We start from the raw sequence: 17,500 nt of genomic DNA on the forward strand, positions 1-17,500 counted from the left end.
ACAATCTGCCATGCATTGTACGAGTATATTTCTCACTTGCTCTGTACCTTGCGGATTCGGACCTTCGCTTTGATGGCAAAAATTCTCCTTGTGCTTCCTTGGGACAATGACCCGGTGGATTCCGCTTTACCTGCTCTCGCAATACATTCCCCATAAAATCCATAGCAATTTCACCTTTCGGAGGTTCGCTCCACACTTCAGGCGTGGAGAAGCCATTTAGCCCCAGAGAGGCTCCTGAAGCCCTTTCTTCAGCCTTCCCATTTCTCTCCATGCTCTGTGCTTGGAAAAGCTATCCTGATGAGACAACCTTAAAACAAGCAGTTAATTTTAAATATTTATCTTTGTGTTACCAAAAAAGATTACTATAGGAAGCCATTGAGAGCAACACTCAGTGCCATTTCGCTTGGAGCTAATGAGGAGGAAACACCGAATATTTTGTGCCGAGAAAGTACAAATGACCTTCATAGCTGTCTCATATCTTCAATAAGACTGCTGCATCAAGATGATAAACACCACTTGGTGAAGGAGGAAAAACACAAAACGTTGTCCGTGACAGCAACTGATTCTTGTGACATTGAACGATTTGTTTGATGCGGGTGGTAGGAATGGTGGGGGTGGAGGGAGGAGGAGGGAGTGTGGGGGGGGGGGGTGGGAGAGGAAATAATCCTTCAAAGGGCGAAAGCATGGGCTAAGGATGTTTCTTTGGATGAAATCTTGAATTGAAGGTTCTGACGAGATGCTTTCCATTCCAACTCAAATAATTAACTTCAATCACTTCCCAAAGGAAAGGAAGAACTTATTCTAATTGGTGTTCCTCAGCGAGTACATGAGTCCACATTCAGATCGACTTCAAGAGATCATACGAGTACATCCTGTACATATATATATATATATATATATATATATATATATATATATATATGCCGAGAAAGTACAAATGACCTTAATAGCTGTCTCAAGTCTTCATTCAAGAAGACTGCTGCATCGAAGAAAAAAAAAAAAAAATATATATATATATATATATATATATATATATATATATATATATATATGTAAAGTTGAAAGTGTGTCTGTGTGTTTCTCTGTGACCTATGCACGCGAAAAGTACTGGACTGATACTCACCAAACTTCACATGCTGACAGAACATGTACCCGGGAGTGTCCCGATGTAAAAGAATTGTACTTCCGACTTCCGTTTTCCGAATTATGACGTCATCACCTGATTTTGTAACGTTAATTTTTCAAGTTCAGCCGATTGACATGGGGCCAACGCCATATACAATATATCTAACATATGATTTTAAGTTTTTGTTTGTTTGTCTGCACGCGCTAATCTACTGAAAGGTGAAAGATAGGAGCTAACCACTGAAACAAAAAATGTCGGGATGGGCCCCAGGAAGGTTATTGGCTATCTGGCAATGCCCCTCGGCCGGGGGGGTGGGGGGTGTTTCCCCCTCACCAACCCCCTTAGCCTATGACTGCCATGGCCCAATAGGGAACTGATACTGTGCTCGCTTCAGACATATGTATAGAAGATTAAATTCATTCAAAAAGAACCCGGGCAGTGCCGGGTGCATTCACCTAGTTATATATATATATATACATACATATACATATATATATATACATACATATACATATATATATATACATACATATACATATATATATATATATATATATATATATATATATATATATATATATACAATACTGGTCAAAAGTTTTAGAACACTCCCATTTTTCCAGTTTTTACTGAAAATTAAGCAGTTTAATGTTTCAATGTACTCTGAAATTAAAGCATAGAACAAATAAACAATTGCAGATAAAAAATAAATCATGGAATCGTTTTATTGAACAAAGTTTAATCTAAAATTTTGACTCATCAAAGTAGCCTCCTTTTGCAGATATAACAGCCGAACATATTGGTGGTATTATTTCCACAATGAAAATCAAATATTCGTCGGAAAAGTTATTCCCAACACTGTTGCAGAAGTTCTCACAAATGTGTTGCACTTGTAGGTTGCTTTGCTTTCACCCTTCTGTCCAGTTCATCCCAAACCAGGTAGATGGGGTTTAAGTCTGGAGACTGTGCTGACCATTCCATGATTTGAAGCCGACCATCTTGTTCTTTTCTTCTAACGTAGTTCTGACATAGCCTGGAGGTATGTTTTTGGGTCGTTATCTTGCTGTAGGATGAACCCCTGACCAACTAGGCATAGACCAGAGGGTATTGCATGGCACTGCAAAATGTTGTGGTTTCCCTTTTGGTTCAAGCAGCCAGTCGTTCTGTGCAAGGTGCCGACTCTGGATCCAGCAAAAGAGCCCCAGATCATCATGCTTCCTCCTCCATATTTGACAGTTGGTGTCACACACTGAGGAACCATCCTTTCACCAACACGACGGCGTACAAAAACCCTGCGTGATGAACCTAAGATTTCAAATTTTGATTCATCGGTCCATAAGACCTTCTTCCAGTTTTAAGTAGTCCACTGGTGGTGCTTCATGGCCCAGGCAAGCCTCTTTTTCTTATTTTGCCATCTTCGCAATGGCTTTCTTACTGCCACTCCACCATTCAAACCTGCAGCTTGAAGTCTTCTCTTCACAGTTAAAACTGAGACTTCCTTATTCCTACCAGTCTTCAGCTGTGCTTAAAGCTGATGTCCTGTGAGCTGCCTATCACGCAAGCTGTTGACTCTCAGAAACTTGTCTTCTGATTGTGTTGTGTCTTTGGGTCTGCCAGACGTCTTCCTGTCAGAGTTTCCTCCAGTTTTCAAATGGCTTTTGATGGTGTGGGAAACTGTACTCACTGACACCTTGGCTGCTTTGCAATTTCTCCAAAGGAAAGACCTACACTTTTCAGGGTTACTAGATGACCCGTGAACGCGTTGGGTTCCCGTTGTGACAGCGGTTGATGAAAAAAATCATTTCAAGAAAAAAAAAGATAGCCCCAGCGAACTATACCACTGAGGTTGTCTGCATTGATCAAATTCTCCCGAAGAGTCCTTGACTGAATCGGGAATTGATTTTTTAATAATTTTTTTTACGTTGCCCGATTTGAATGAAACTTGATACTGCACACCGCAGTATGGTGAGTAAGGTTGCCCTAAAATGTTTGTGCTATCTTGTACCGTTCTGGCTGTATTTTGAGAACATACATGCATATATATATATATATATATATATATATATATATATATATATATATATATATATATATATATATATATATATATATATATATATATATATATATATATATATATATATATATATATATATATATATATATATATATATATATATATATATATATATATATATATATATATATATATATATATATATATATATATATATATATATATATATATATATATATATATATATATATTTCTTCTTCTTTAGGCTGCTCTTGTTAGGGGTCGCCACAGCGGATCATCCGTATGATCCGCATAGTGATTTGGCACATGTTTTACGCCGGATGCCCTTCCTGACGCAACCCTGGTCGCCTCTTACGACACAGGGATATATATATATATATATATATATATATATATATATATATATATATATATATATATATATATATATATATATACATGCATACATACATACATACATACATACATACATACATACATACAAGATGAGAGTTTTAGTAATACATAGATAATGGTCTGTCTGTCTTCCTTTGTTAATTGTCTTTTTCTCGCCATTAGGATAGCAATATACTACTTCCTGCAGTGCAATATTGTCCAAAAAAAGCTTCAGAGGGTTTAGCAACACAGTCTGTTCCAACACTGCTTTTATACAGACAGAGGGTTTGTAACTAATCCCCAAAAGTTGGGACACCTGTGGGAATTGTTTACATCAACTTTCAAGGCTCAATTTACTTACATTGCTGCAGAATTTCTGCAGTTGCTAACCCATTACTAGTTCCCTGAAAAGGGTCGTTTTTAACAACTCTGAAATTTACATTATTTTTTCAGTTTTTGGAAGCCTAAACGAATTTTTTTTTTAATGTCTGGCAGTTTACCGCTTAGCTTTGTACCATTTGAAGTTCATCACTGGACTTGAACTGCTTAAATTTCAGTAAAAACTAAAAAATGGGGGTGTTCTAAAACTTTTGACTGGTCGTGTAATGTCAGTGTGTATCGGTCAGTCAGTGTGTTTGCATAGGTACATACTGTACATCCATGCATGGGGTGCATGCGCCACAGTGAGTCTCGTCCACTTTCCCCCAGTACTCCAGGGGCCTCCGTCTGGCTCTCCCCCAAGCAGATTCCTGGTCCATCCCCATCTTTTAGGGATAGGACATTTGAGGCACCCAACCGAAGGGACCACCTCAGGTTAACCCGAGGAGACCGCCATCTGGTGGACGACACCTCAACACCACCCCTACACACACTACAGTGTGTTTTGCTGTGACCTTAGTGTAAATCCTTCCACCAACCTCCTCGGGAAGTTAACCAACTGCCGGAAGACGGCCGCCGATGCAGTTGGCAGCAGATATGAATGGCCGTTGGCTCACAAGGCGCTCATCTGCCCTTTGGCAGGTTTTGTATGTAATCCTGCTGGCTGTCTATGTCCATACACCCTCCACTCCAGGGGGACAAGGTGGGAGAGCCAGTTTAGTTGCCGAAACTTCGACCATGAACAGGTTGGTATGGGTTTTATGTGATAGCTGTAGCAAGTCACAGATCTGATCTGTTCTGATCTGACAATCAGGGTTGGGTGCCACCGTGTCAGCCATTTTGCTTTGTACCATCTATTAGCATGGCACAACACAGGGCTTTCATCCTCAAGTGATCGCCCAACCCCAGCCTCTGAGTAGCTAGATTACAGGCACACACCACAACGCCTAGCAACTGTGTTGTGTGTGTGTGTGTGTGTGTGTGTGTGTGTGTGTGTGTGTGTGTGTGTGTGTGTGTGTGTGTGTGTGTGTGTGTGTGTGTGTGTGTGTGTGTGTGTGTGTGTGTGTGCGCTCCATATCTCCAAAGCTATGATGTCTGGCAGCCCAAACTTTGCATGCATACTCAGGGAACTCCAAGGGAGTGCATGAATGAAAACTGGGTATTTGGGTAAAGCTAAACACCCCTTTTGCTGATTATAATTAACGGCTTTCCCTCATGAAAGGCTTATCCTTGGTCAGCCCAACTTGACCTCGTCGGAGTCTTAGCCGCCATATTGATTCGGCCTAATAAATATGCCTTGCCTTGGAACAGGTTGCAATGGTTTCTGTACAATCGAGTTTCATACCTACGAATCTCTGCATACTTCGCTGGTCATTGATCGCTGATCTTTATATCTACAAATCACTGTATGCATTGCTAATCGCTTGCCAAGCCAGCCATTCCTTATCAACTAATGGTTGTCAGCTCTGGTGATGCAGTGCTTGATTCATCCATTTTGTTGGAGTGCTTGCTTGAGTGCTTAGTCCACTTCGTGAGCGTTCTACAAGCTGCCTTGTTTGAACCATCTGTTGTTTTTTTAATTCCCTCAATATTATTGCATCCATTTCAAAGTATTACAGAGGTGGGAATTGTCATGTTCGATCTATCGACGTTTTCCGCCATTTGAACTAGAAACATTCCTGACTGTGCAAGGAGGTTCTGAGATTTTTTTAAAGACACAGAGAGAGAAATCCATGAAGTATTATTAATTACCTAATGCACCTTCATTTGCGTGGCATTTGTCGAGCCCCGCAGCTCTGAAAATGCCCTAAAACTTAATAATAAGAAGAATATCCTTCCATTATATCGTCAGCAAAGAGACAGCTTTCACACACGTCATTTTACGACAGGCTCTGCCGAGTGAGTGATGTAGCAAGATGATGTGAACGATGATGTATGATGTTAAGTCATGTGCTCGACCCCACACTACATACAGTGTTTATTGACGGGCAATAAACTAAACAAGTTTGTGTGTGTGTTTTAAACCCATGTCATGGTACAGTGGTATGTTATGGGACAAATAAATAAGTAATAGAGTGTGTGTGTGTTCGGTCACCTGCACTATCACACACTACGGTACACAGTTCACTCTGCTTAGTCAAACAAAAATACATCCTATTCTCCATTGTAATAACTGGTCGATGGATCAAAGTACAAAGTGCCGACCCTGTGGTGTTGTGCGGTGCCATGGTGTCATCTTGTGTGATTTAATTGCTTTATGTTTTATTTCTTACATGAGATCGCATTGTTTCTCCTTTTTGTGCAATTTGCTTTCATTTAGGATGTTATTTCGGATGTGGGGGGGGGAGTGAGGGTGGAGTATGAGAAGGTGAGAGGAGGGAGGGAGAAACGCAAGAGTGGGTCAGACTGAGCAGCCAGGGGAGGAGTGGGATTGGAGGGAGGGGGGATGGGGTGAGAGGGGAAGGTGTAGGTGGAGGGTATTTCGAGAGTTTGTTTGGAATGACCTTTTGAACGTTTATTAAATATACACCTGAAGTGAAATTATATACAGTATTAACGAACGATTTGTATCCTTTTTATCAAACGCAGAGGATGTTCTGGCAGTGTACTATGGAGTAGTGGAGACAAAGCCTCAATGTGTACCTTGCATGGGAGGGATTTGTGAAATTGGGTGGTGAGAAGGAGAGGAGTGGTTTGGATTGGTGTGTACATGTGTATGGGTGTGCGTATCAAATGTTCTACCACATTTGCATACGTAATAAATATATGGCCTTAAAACATTACACGAATCCAGCATTTCCCTGCATTCCAAGCTTGTCGTGTATAACCTCTTTTTTTGCCCTTAATTATTTTGCTTTTCTCCTTAACGATCCCTGTTAAAAACAGTTTTTCATTCAAACAAGTAAATTGGACCTCATTGATCAAACCAGTGATGGACCCACATGGATATACTGCAGTCCCAATCAGCAATGAAACTGCAATGAGCAAAGTTTGATTGCTTTTGTGGCCTGAAGCCCCGATCGGACGAAACAGTTGATGTAAGACTTAACCCCAGCCACATGCAGGAGACTGCAGATAAACTGCCAGTTATTGCTTATTTTAACAGGTAATTAGGTCACAAACGTAATTTGTACTTACGTTTCAAGACGTCGACCAAAAGGGAAGAGTGCAGTCGTCACGCGGAATTCCAAAAGATGAAAATAACAACAAGTTGTTTCTCATCGTTCCAGTAATTGCCTAATTTCAACAATACACTTCCAACACATGACATCCCCAACAGTACACTTCCAAAACATATCCCCAACAGTACACTTCGAAAACATATCCCCAACAGTACACTTCCAACACATGATGTCCCCTACAGTACACTTCCAACACATGATGTCCCCTACAGTACATTTCCAACACATGACGTTCCCTGCAGTACACTTCCAACACATGATGTCCCCTACAGTACATTTCCAACACATGATGTCCCCTACAGTACATTTCCAACACATGATGTCCCCTACAGTACATTTCCAACACATGATGTCCCCTACAGTACACTTCCAACACATGATGTCCCCTACAGTACATTTCCAACACATGATGTCCCCTACAGTACATTTCCAACACATGATGTCCCCTACAGTACACTTCCAACACATGATCTCCCCTACAGTACATTTCCAACACATGATGTCCCCTACAGTACATTTCCAACACATGATGTCCCCTACAGTACATTTCCAACACATGATGTCCCCTACAGTACACTTCCAACACATGATATCCCCTACAGTACATTTCCAACACATGATGTCCCCTACAGTACATTTCCAACACATGATGTCCCCTACAGTACACTTCCAACACATGATGTCCCCTACAGTACATTTCCAACACATGATGTCCCCTACAGTACATTTCCAACACATGATGTCCCCTACAGTACACTTCCAACACATGATGTCCCCTACAGTACATTTGCAACACATGATGTCCCCTACAGTACATTTCCAACACATGATGTCCCCTACAGTACATTTCCAACACATGATGTCCCCTACAGTACACTTCCAACACATGATGTCCCCTACAGTACACTTCCAACACATGATGTCCCCTACAGTACATTTCCAAAACATGATGTCCCCTACAGTACATTTCCAACACATGATGTCCCCTACAGTACATTTCCAACACATGATGTCCCCTAGAGTACATTTCCAACACATGATGTCCCCAACAGTCCAATGCCAACACATGACGTCCTCAACAGTCCAATGGCAACACATGATGTCTCATACAGTCCAATGCCAACGTATGACATACCTTACAGTACATTTCCAATCCATGATGTCCTTTACAGTCCACTACCAACACATGATGTCCTTAAAGGTGCACTGCCACCAAATGGTGTCCTTGATGATAAGCCAACAGAAAATAAATTTTCGACCACTTTGGAAGAACGTGATAAATTACAAGAAACCCTATGAGAATTGAAATGTGTTTCGAGGCGTGATTCTTCACTATGGAATAAGGAATTCTAACAACACCCTTCCGACAAGGTCATTTACTCAGGTGTTGCTGTTTTTTGTCCACTACCTGTATGTCGAGTTACTGCGATCAATTTTCATTATTACCTCAACCAACCGAAGGTAGAAGGAGGTAATATTTTCATCCCTGTCTGTTTGTTTGTTTTTACATCTGTTTGTCTGTCTGTTTGTCTGTCTGTTTGTGTTTGTCTGTGAGCAGGATATCTCAAAAAGTTGTGGACGGATTCAGACGAAATGTGGTGGAGTGGTTGGGTGTGTGAGAAAGACGAATTGATTAGATTTTGGTGAAGATCCGGATCTGAGAATGTTTTCTTTAATCAAGAAATGATTCTTCACCATTGAGAGATGGGGCCAAAAACGACATGTATCATTATATTTCAAAAAATTTGGGATGAGTTATAACAAAACTTGGTGGATGAGTTGGTTATATGACAAGAACAAGCCGATTCGATTTTGGTTCAGGTCTGAATCCAGATCCGACTTATCAGTGGGATCCAAAATGTAAACTGTTCAGCCTAGCGGAGGTATGCGCTCTCCCGAGTGCTGTTCGAGTCTGTATATTTATCAATATGGATACTCATCAAAGAATGTCGATTTACCAATCTATATCTATTTATCTACCTACATATATTTGAGTGTGAAACGTGTCTGCTGGTTGCATGATTGATTCCCGTTGGTGTGGTAAGCAAATAGGCTCGACGATAAGGCCATTTACATACCATACAGTATAATAAATAGTGTGTCTGTCTGCAATGGGAAGGATGGAAAATTAACATAAGTATTTAAAGGGAAAATTTGAAGGAATAGGAAAATGGTAGCTTGAGAGATGAATTGAGGAATAATTTTTTTTGAAGGGGTAGCATGTGGAAGGGTAAGGAGATAGAGGAATGAGACATACATACAATGAGACATACATTCATGGGACATACAAATCATGTGGAGGAAGGTCAGAGTTAGGAATAGGGTTAGCTAACCCTAACACTAACAACTCGTTTTAAACATTCTGCGTTGTCTGTACATTCATTTTAAGCACAATATAAAGAGGGATAAGGCCCATAGCCATTAAGAATGACCTCCTATCAAAAAGGAAGGGAATATAAGTCAACCATACAATCAGTAGACTGGTATCACATGTAGAACAAACCAGGTGATATGAGGCTGCAGAATCATTATCTCTGTCCATAAGGTCGTGAATGAGCCATCTGGAGTTTTACTGAAAATCCAGTGTTGGTATGCCAGTTCTCCTGAAGCTAATTCGACTTCCTGAAGCCTCGCATCAAAATCCTTTTTACCATTGCCTTCTGCTAGATTTTTAACCAGGAGTCCAGTGTCCTAACCAATAAGTATCCACTGCACCGCCGAATCCAAATATATCCCCAAAGCTGATGTTGGAGATTCACACTGAGTGGCAGCTGGCCCTAAAGTCCACATTCATTATCAGTAAGCAACAGTAATTTTTCTCTCATCTCTAAAATGATGAAGCAACATAAGCGTTCACTGCATATCCCAATGACACGGAAGCCTCGGATAAGGGATGGGGGATTGGCGATGGGAGAAAGAAAAAACAAACCAAGATAAAACAAACACACAAACCATAAAAACAGAAATCTTGCATTCGAGATTCTTTGTTTCCAATCTAAAATTAACCATGCAAAATTAATAATCGCGATCAGACAAACTGTAAGCATTATCCCACGGATCCAGCACCAAAGGGAAAAAGGTGTGAAGTCCAACACTTTGGTTCATTTCTCAATAATGCCATCCTCATGGGAAAGCAAATGCAGATCATCAACCGCAAGGCCGAAGAGCAAATGGCTTTGGCCTAGAGAGATTTTCCCCATCTCACCCTCCACCGAGACCTGTGATATGATTACACAGATAAGAGAATGTGTTTACATTAAATCCTGGTTTCAATAAATATTCCACAGGCCCGTAATGGCAAACCGCCGTATTAGTGGAAATTGCGAAAGCATGCAAACTGAAATGAGAACCCTGAGTTTAATTGCTCTGAAACTTGATATCGCTGCGACCCAGGGTCCAATTAATGGTTACCTGATGCGGGTGGGCAGAATGTATTTGTAATTATCTCTGGCAGAAAATTCACAAGTTAAGGATCGCTGTCTGTGGTTAGCTTATTGTGGCACAAAATAAAGAGAGAGTGAGAGAAAGAGAGAGAAAGAGAGAGAAAGGAAAGCCCTTTTGAATGAGTTATTGGCTGAGCGTGCAAAAGGTGCACTTCTTCGGATGAGAATGGTTCACTTGCAATAACTGAATACTCCCAGCAGGCACTTCTTTAAGCTAGAAACTTCCTCAAAAATTATAAACAAATATTGTCCTTGCGTTCTGCTGACGGAAAGATTTTGACTGATCCGAGTGACATAAACTTACAGTTAAAAATTTCTTTTCTCACCTCTACTCCTGTAAGCCCACTTCCCAAGGCCATACACATTAATTTACTGATCCATTGCCCACACTTACTGAAGCCCAGAACTTGACTGTTGAGGGTGAAATAACATTAGATGAACTTGATAGTGTTGTTAAAAGCTTGCCCACCAATATAGCCCCTGGTTTAGACGGGTTGCCAGTTGAATTCAGCAGCACCTTCTGGGATCTAAAGAATATAAAGAATTGGGATCAACTGGTTGATTAAATATCTCACACCCTTAATCGTTGGAAAAAGTTGTCCAGCCTCTTGTCTTATAGAGGTGGAGTGCTGATAATTAACAACTTGGCCGCTTCCAAACTCTGGCATGGGATGACTGTCTTACACTCCCTCCCCCGCCCCCCCCCAAATCACGAATCATTAATTTCCAACGAATCCTTGTGGAATTTTTCTGGAATGGCATGCACCAGCTTCTCGCAGATCTTCAGAATCTCCCACCAGAAAAAGGCAGTCAAGGGCTTGTGGAAATTACCAGCAAAATACTGTCCTTCCGGCTGACTACCTTGCATCAACTTCTGTACAAGGAAGTCCTGCCTTGGTGGCCCTGGCTTCGTGCTTGCTGCAGCAAGCTGGTAAGCTCAGGTATGGCCCTGAGCTCTTCCTACTTGACCTGCAGCGAATCGACACCTCACTACTGCCCTCCTTCTACCAAATTCTTCTGAATGCCAGTCAGTGTGTCATTCCAGTACGAAACAAGGATTTGTATACATTTTGTGACCTTATGTGTGAACCTGTCTTTTACAATTTCCTGTTACATCATGACTACCAAAGTAGGTCCCTAATTCAATCCTTCATTGAATCTGGTTTCTTCCTTGTAAGGGACTTAGTTAATCATACTTATTCTGGATGGCAGACCCCAAACCAGATTTTTGAAGTCTGCCATGTCAAGTCAGCTGGTTTAATTGGACATCTTCTACGTTCAATTGTTAAAGTTTTCAATTATTTTAAGTTATCGTGACCTCCATTGCATGGTGCTCAAGATACAAGTACAACACATCCTGTCTTCCCTGACTTTTGTTTTTCTTGCGCTCCCTCCACAAAGCCTTTACAAATCTGTACAAAGACTGTTCTGTATGTGTGCAATACCTTAATGTTGTTATTTCTGCCAACCCCGATAGCACACTGACCACCCACTGGAAATAAATTCTGCCTGCAGGGGTTCCATCATCTCATGTCTGGTCCAACATGTACATGTCACCTGTGTTTAAACGTGCTGGAGACATACAGCGGAGGCTCGCACACTCCTTACCTTCAAACATGTTTTTTAAAAGACTGAACCTTGCGTTATCTGATGAATGTCCTTTTTGCCGACACTCTGAGGACATTTTCCATGCTTATGTTTGATGCCAAAGGCTGGTTCCGTTTTTTCAACTCTTGAATTTTCTTTTCCAGAGATTTTCTTTGTGCTTTTCTTTCCATTATTTTGTATACTGTATGCCTGAATCTTGCAAAAATGTCGGATCTCAAATTGCAAATTTCCTGCTCGCTGAAGCAAAACTCTCGATATGCATTACTCAGAAGAGAATGATTTTCGGTGTTAATTTAGAAGAATGCAGTGTCTTGCAAGCTTTAAAAGGCTCTGTACGTGCCCGTCTTAAAATGTAATTTCATTTTAACAGAGAGATGTCTCAAGTTAATGATTTCATTCAGAAATGGTGCAAAGTTGAAGTTTTGTGCAAGGTGGAGGGAGATGAATTATCTTTGCTACTTTACTGAGGTATCATGAATTCCTGTTCCTTAATTGTTCATGTACATTGATTGAAATTGTTTACTACTTGTTTCTTTTATACTTTTTGTAATAAAAAGATTTCAAAAGTCAAGTCTCTCTGTCTTTCTCTGTGCTGTCTGTCTCTGTCTCTGTCTCCGTCTCTATATCCCCGTCTCCCTCTCTATATCCCTGTCTCCCTCTCTCTCTATTTCTATATCTCTCTCCCTCTCCCTCTCCCCCCTCTCCCTCTCCCCTCTCCCCCTCTCCCTCTCCCCTCTCCCTATCCCCCTCTCCCCTCCCCCTCCCCTCTCCCCTCCCCCTCTCCCTTCCCCCTCTCTCTGTGCTGCCTCTGTCTATCTCTATGTCTCTTTCTCTGTCTCTCTGTCTATCTCTGTCTCTGTCTCTCTCTCTCTCTCTCTCTCGCTCTCTCTCTCTCTCTCCCCCCCTCTCTCTCTCTCTCCCTGCGTTTATTTGAATTTCCTTTGCATTGACACATCTTTTAAGTCCAAAACTCCAAACTGAGGGTACTAATACAACTTTGTCATGGGGGGGGGGCGGAGGTAACATAATCTTCATGACCATGGCCTCATGCATAAGTGAAAGGGGCATAGGGGGAGGAGGGGCATAAATTCTAAAGTAAATGTGTGCTGTGTAGCACCACCTTGTGGTGGAAGCAGAGGGTATTATATTTTTCAAATTTCCTTTGGCTACAAAGTGTTACTTATTCACATTTCTCTTCCAGCATAACGCCAGGAAAATCCGCTAGTTTATAATGGGATTGACAAACCAATGGAAGCAGAAACAGATGAGAGAAATGACTCTAAAGCAATAATTTGAAGTTGTCACCAAATCAAACTGCATGCTGGTGCTCCAAATTATTTTGTTCAAATGCAGCACAAGGCTGCAAGGTAGTATCATGAGCAAAAGGAGTGGCTGTGTTACTGATGCAGTGCCCCCTGTAGGTTATAGCCAGAATTTGGAATTTGGTCATGGTGCTTGCGATAGCTCACCTACTCTTCCCAAAGGACAGCATGGGAATTTTATCATCCACCAACGAATGCTTGTAGAGTGGATCCCCATTTAGCATCCATCTGATGGATGGCACATACATTGTTGAATCACCTTACCTGTGAAACACTGGAGTGACAGTTTTAGTTTTATCTGGGTCAGGATTCAAAACCAGGCTAAATAGCTTTAAGGCGAGTGTGTGTACCTCTTGGTCTAAGCCATCCTGTCAACCCTCCAAATTAATAAAACGCCATGATTTTATACTTGTTAATAACAAACTATCAATGAAACAAACATGTAAGTCGTTCCACTAGACAGAGGAAAGCCTAAAGTTTTGTTTCATGCAATGCTAGTTTCAATAGGACCACCATCCCCATTTGGCATAGCCCCTAATCTGCATGCACACGTTGTCTGTAACTTTTTGAAGGTGTCTCCGCTCATGTGGCGTATGCAATCCTGAATCATCTTTTTCAGGTCGTCAACATTCCTGGGGACCATCTTGTCGACTGGCATCTTAGCGAGCCCTTATAAGAAGTACTCACATGGATTAAGGTTTAGACTTGTCGATGGCAAGGGGAACCATTCTCAAAGCATCCAGGGGAAAAGTTTGAGATGACCCACCCACTAAATTAGGTGAGGAGGTAATTCAAAACTATACCAGTTAGACCATGTGCAGCAGGTGGAAAAGTAGCGAGAAATCGGTTTTCGTTCCATGACTGAGATGCTGCTTGAAATCTCGCATATGGATAGACAAGTACATGATTGACTCTGGGTTAAAAGTTCTGCACGAGATCTCTGTGCAACACGGCACTGTGGGGTGTTGAATTTGGCCACCAGCATCAAAAAAGTCACTTTTTGGCAATGTGACCGTTTTTAAGAACTCTTTATCCAACACCTCTCATATATGGGCTATTGTACTCGGTGGACTTGAAGAATGGACAACATAATTTCTAAATTCAAGGTTGCCCTTGCTTTATTAAAGTAATTATCATGACTGAAACAGAGCAATTTCTCATAAATAATCACAACCACCCTCCTTTTCGATACATCACATATTCCTAACTAATCGTGGGAGAGAATAAATTATGCATTCATCAAAAAACCCACAGTGAAAGTCTGTCAAATGAAGTATCAAGGTCTTATACTCAATAATGGTTCTGTTGTAGTTATCATAATCAGGTTCTTCTGCAAATAAGTAAGGTTGTTAGGACTGACATTTGGCCTTTCCAATGCACCCATTTCTTGAAGACTCGACGAGCCAGACAGTTTAAACTGCAGTTTCTGGGAGCTATCTGAACAGGGTTTTCAAAGGGGTAGCAAGAAGTTTGGCAATCAATTACAGAGAGAACTAGAAGGGCAGTCAGTCGAGTGCATACCTCCACCATTCAATACCTAATCCACAAGAACATATCCGACCCAATACATTTTTCAAATATCATGCTATATATCGTTTTTGGCCCAATCTCACAATGGCGAAGAATCATTTGAAAAATTAAATATCTCTCATGTCTGGATCCGGATTCGGATGTTAACCAAAATCAAATCAAGTCGTCCTTGCCATACACCCAACCTGTCCACCAAGTTTCGTCCGAAACCGTTCATAACTTTTTGAGGTATCCTGTTATATATCGGTTTTGCCACATCTCTCCATGGTGAAGAATCATTTAAATTAAAAAGAATTTCGATGTTGACCTCAAAAATAATTGGTGGTTGAATTCAGTGACCTGAAATATAAATCCTCTTCAAATTTCAAGTCAATTGGATGACAATTGAGGATTTTATAAATGCCACCTTAGTTGTTGACCTTGGCACTATGTTGACCTTTTGATCGATGTTGACATCCAAAATATTTGGCTGGTTGAATTCACTGACCTGAAATATATATCCTCTTTAAATTTCAAGTCAATCGGATGAAAAATGAGAATTTTAGAAATACTACCTCAGTTGTTGACCTTGGGCCTATGTTGACCTGTTGGTCTCTGTTGACCTTAAAAATAAATTGACTGGTTGAATTCAGTGACCTGAAATATCAATCCTCTTCAAATTTCAAGTCAATCGGATGAAAATTGAGGATTTTATAAATCCCACCTAAGTTGTTGACCTTTGGCCTATGTTGACCTTTAGACTTCAAAAAGAATAAGCTTCTTCCTCATGAAAAACTCTACCATGTGGTGACGTTTCGTGAAGATTGGATTACAATTGTGACCTGTAGGCGATAACAGACAGACTCACAGACAAACAGACAGACAAAGACAGAATAACAAAATGGACTAACCAATATACTTGAAAAATCTCCGAGTTTGAACGTAACAAACAGAAAAACAGACAGAAAGAGGTGAAAACATACCCTCCTTCACCTTCGGTGGCAGAGGTAATAATCATGCCTGGAGTATTGTAATTTATCCAAAGAATCATTATTTGCCTCATTTCTGATGTATCATGTCAAAATCAGCAATCCCAGCACCTCAGATAGTACTTTTGGTTATGAGACAAATAGCAAATAAATGACTGATCAATTTCTTCGATCGGCCCTCATCATCGGACATGGGATTTTCTGCATCACTGCTATGACGCGACTCTCTTCATCATCTGATAAAGAATCAAGGAATTTGTGTTTCCTCAAGAGGTGAAGACTTTCACACAGAAGCTTCTCACACCAGATTGACCGATTGTAGTATTGGCCAGAGATGACACCATTGACGGATCCTTCTGCAATTGTCTGGGCTTCAATCATCACATCCCACAGCCAAGTTTGAGCGAAATGCTTTCCAATCACTGCTAAAATGTCATGAAGGTGTGGAATTCATCCATTCTAACCACTATATTGTGAGATAACTGGTCATCACTCCAACAAATCTCCTGGACTTTCGCATATATAACCTGGTCACTGACAATGACAATGTGATTAAAATTGAGTGAGCCTTCTCCACACTTTTCATCAGGATTGTACAGATTGTTGATAAATCAGTCGGTGAAGCTTCCATGATGGCCAGAGCATGTAGGGTAGACCTATCTTGAACCTTGTCTGCTTGAAGTGACCATACATGTTCATCAAATTCAACAGCTGCGATGAACGAGACAAATGCCTGATTGTCATCCTTAAACTCAGAGACTTTATCGTCTGTTTTTGATCTTCGAAGCAAGTTAAATGCTGTCCTGACAAATGGACAACACTTTAAATTCGACAACATTGGGTCGGGGCACAAAACTGGAATTGGTTTATCACTGGTACATACAATCAATACTAACATCTATACCAGAAGAAAATGTGTGTGTGTGTGTGTGTGTGTGTGTGTGTGTGTGTGTGTGTGTGTGTGTGTGTGTGTGTGTGTGTGTGTGTGTGTGTGTGTGTGTGTGTGTGTGTGTGTGTGTGTGTGTGTGTGTGTGTGTGTGTGTGTGGCCATTTTTCTCAGATGGCCAAACGGATCTTTGTCAAACTTTCAAAGGTTCATCAGTGGGTGCTGTGGAGTGTTTTAGGCAAAAAAAGAATATTGAAAATTTTGAAGAAAAAAAAGTTGGATCTTTCTATAACCGGTCTACGGTGCCAAAGCCTTTGAGCAATGTGAAAGGTAACATTAAATGATCTCCAACGGAATTACTTCGTTTGTGTCGGGAGGTGTTTTAGGCCCCCACAAAACAATAGATCAGGCAACACCGGCACCCGTGCTTGTATTGCATAAAGAAAAAGGTACTCTGCCCTTCAGAGTGGAGAATTTCAGGTCTGTTGACCTTGAAGGCCAAGGACACTGAAGCCCGAGACAATACTTCATCTCATTCTGAATGATTAAGCAGCATTATACAGCATTCACATTAGTTCACCGGATGGGCATTGTCCCTTTGAATTCTATCCAGTCATTCGTGGAGGTCGTCTTTTGGTGGTAGC

Source organism: Eptatretus burgeri, chromosome 10 (genome assembly GCF_056783735.1).
Source record: "Eptatretus burgeri isolate ZD-2024b chromosome 10, Ebu_testis_v1, whole genome shotgun sequence".
NCBI classification, from domain to species: Eukaryota; Metazoa; Chordata; class Myxini; order Myxiniformes; family Myxinidae; genus Eptatretus; species Eptatretus burgeri.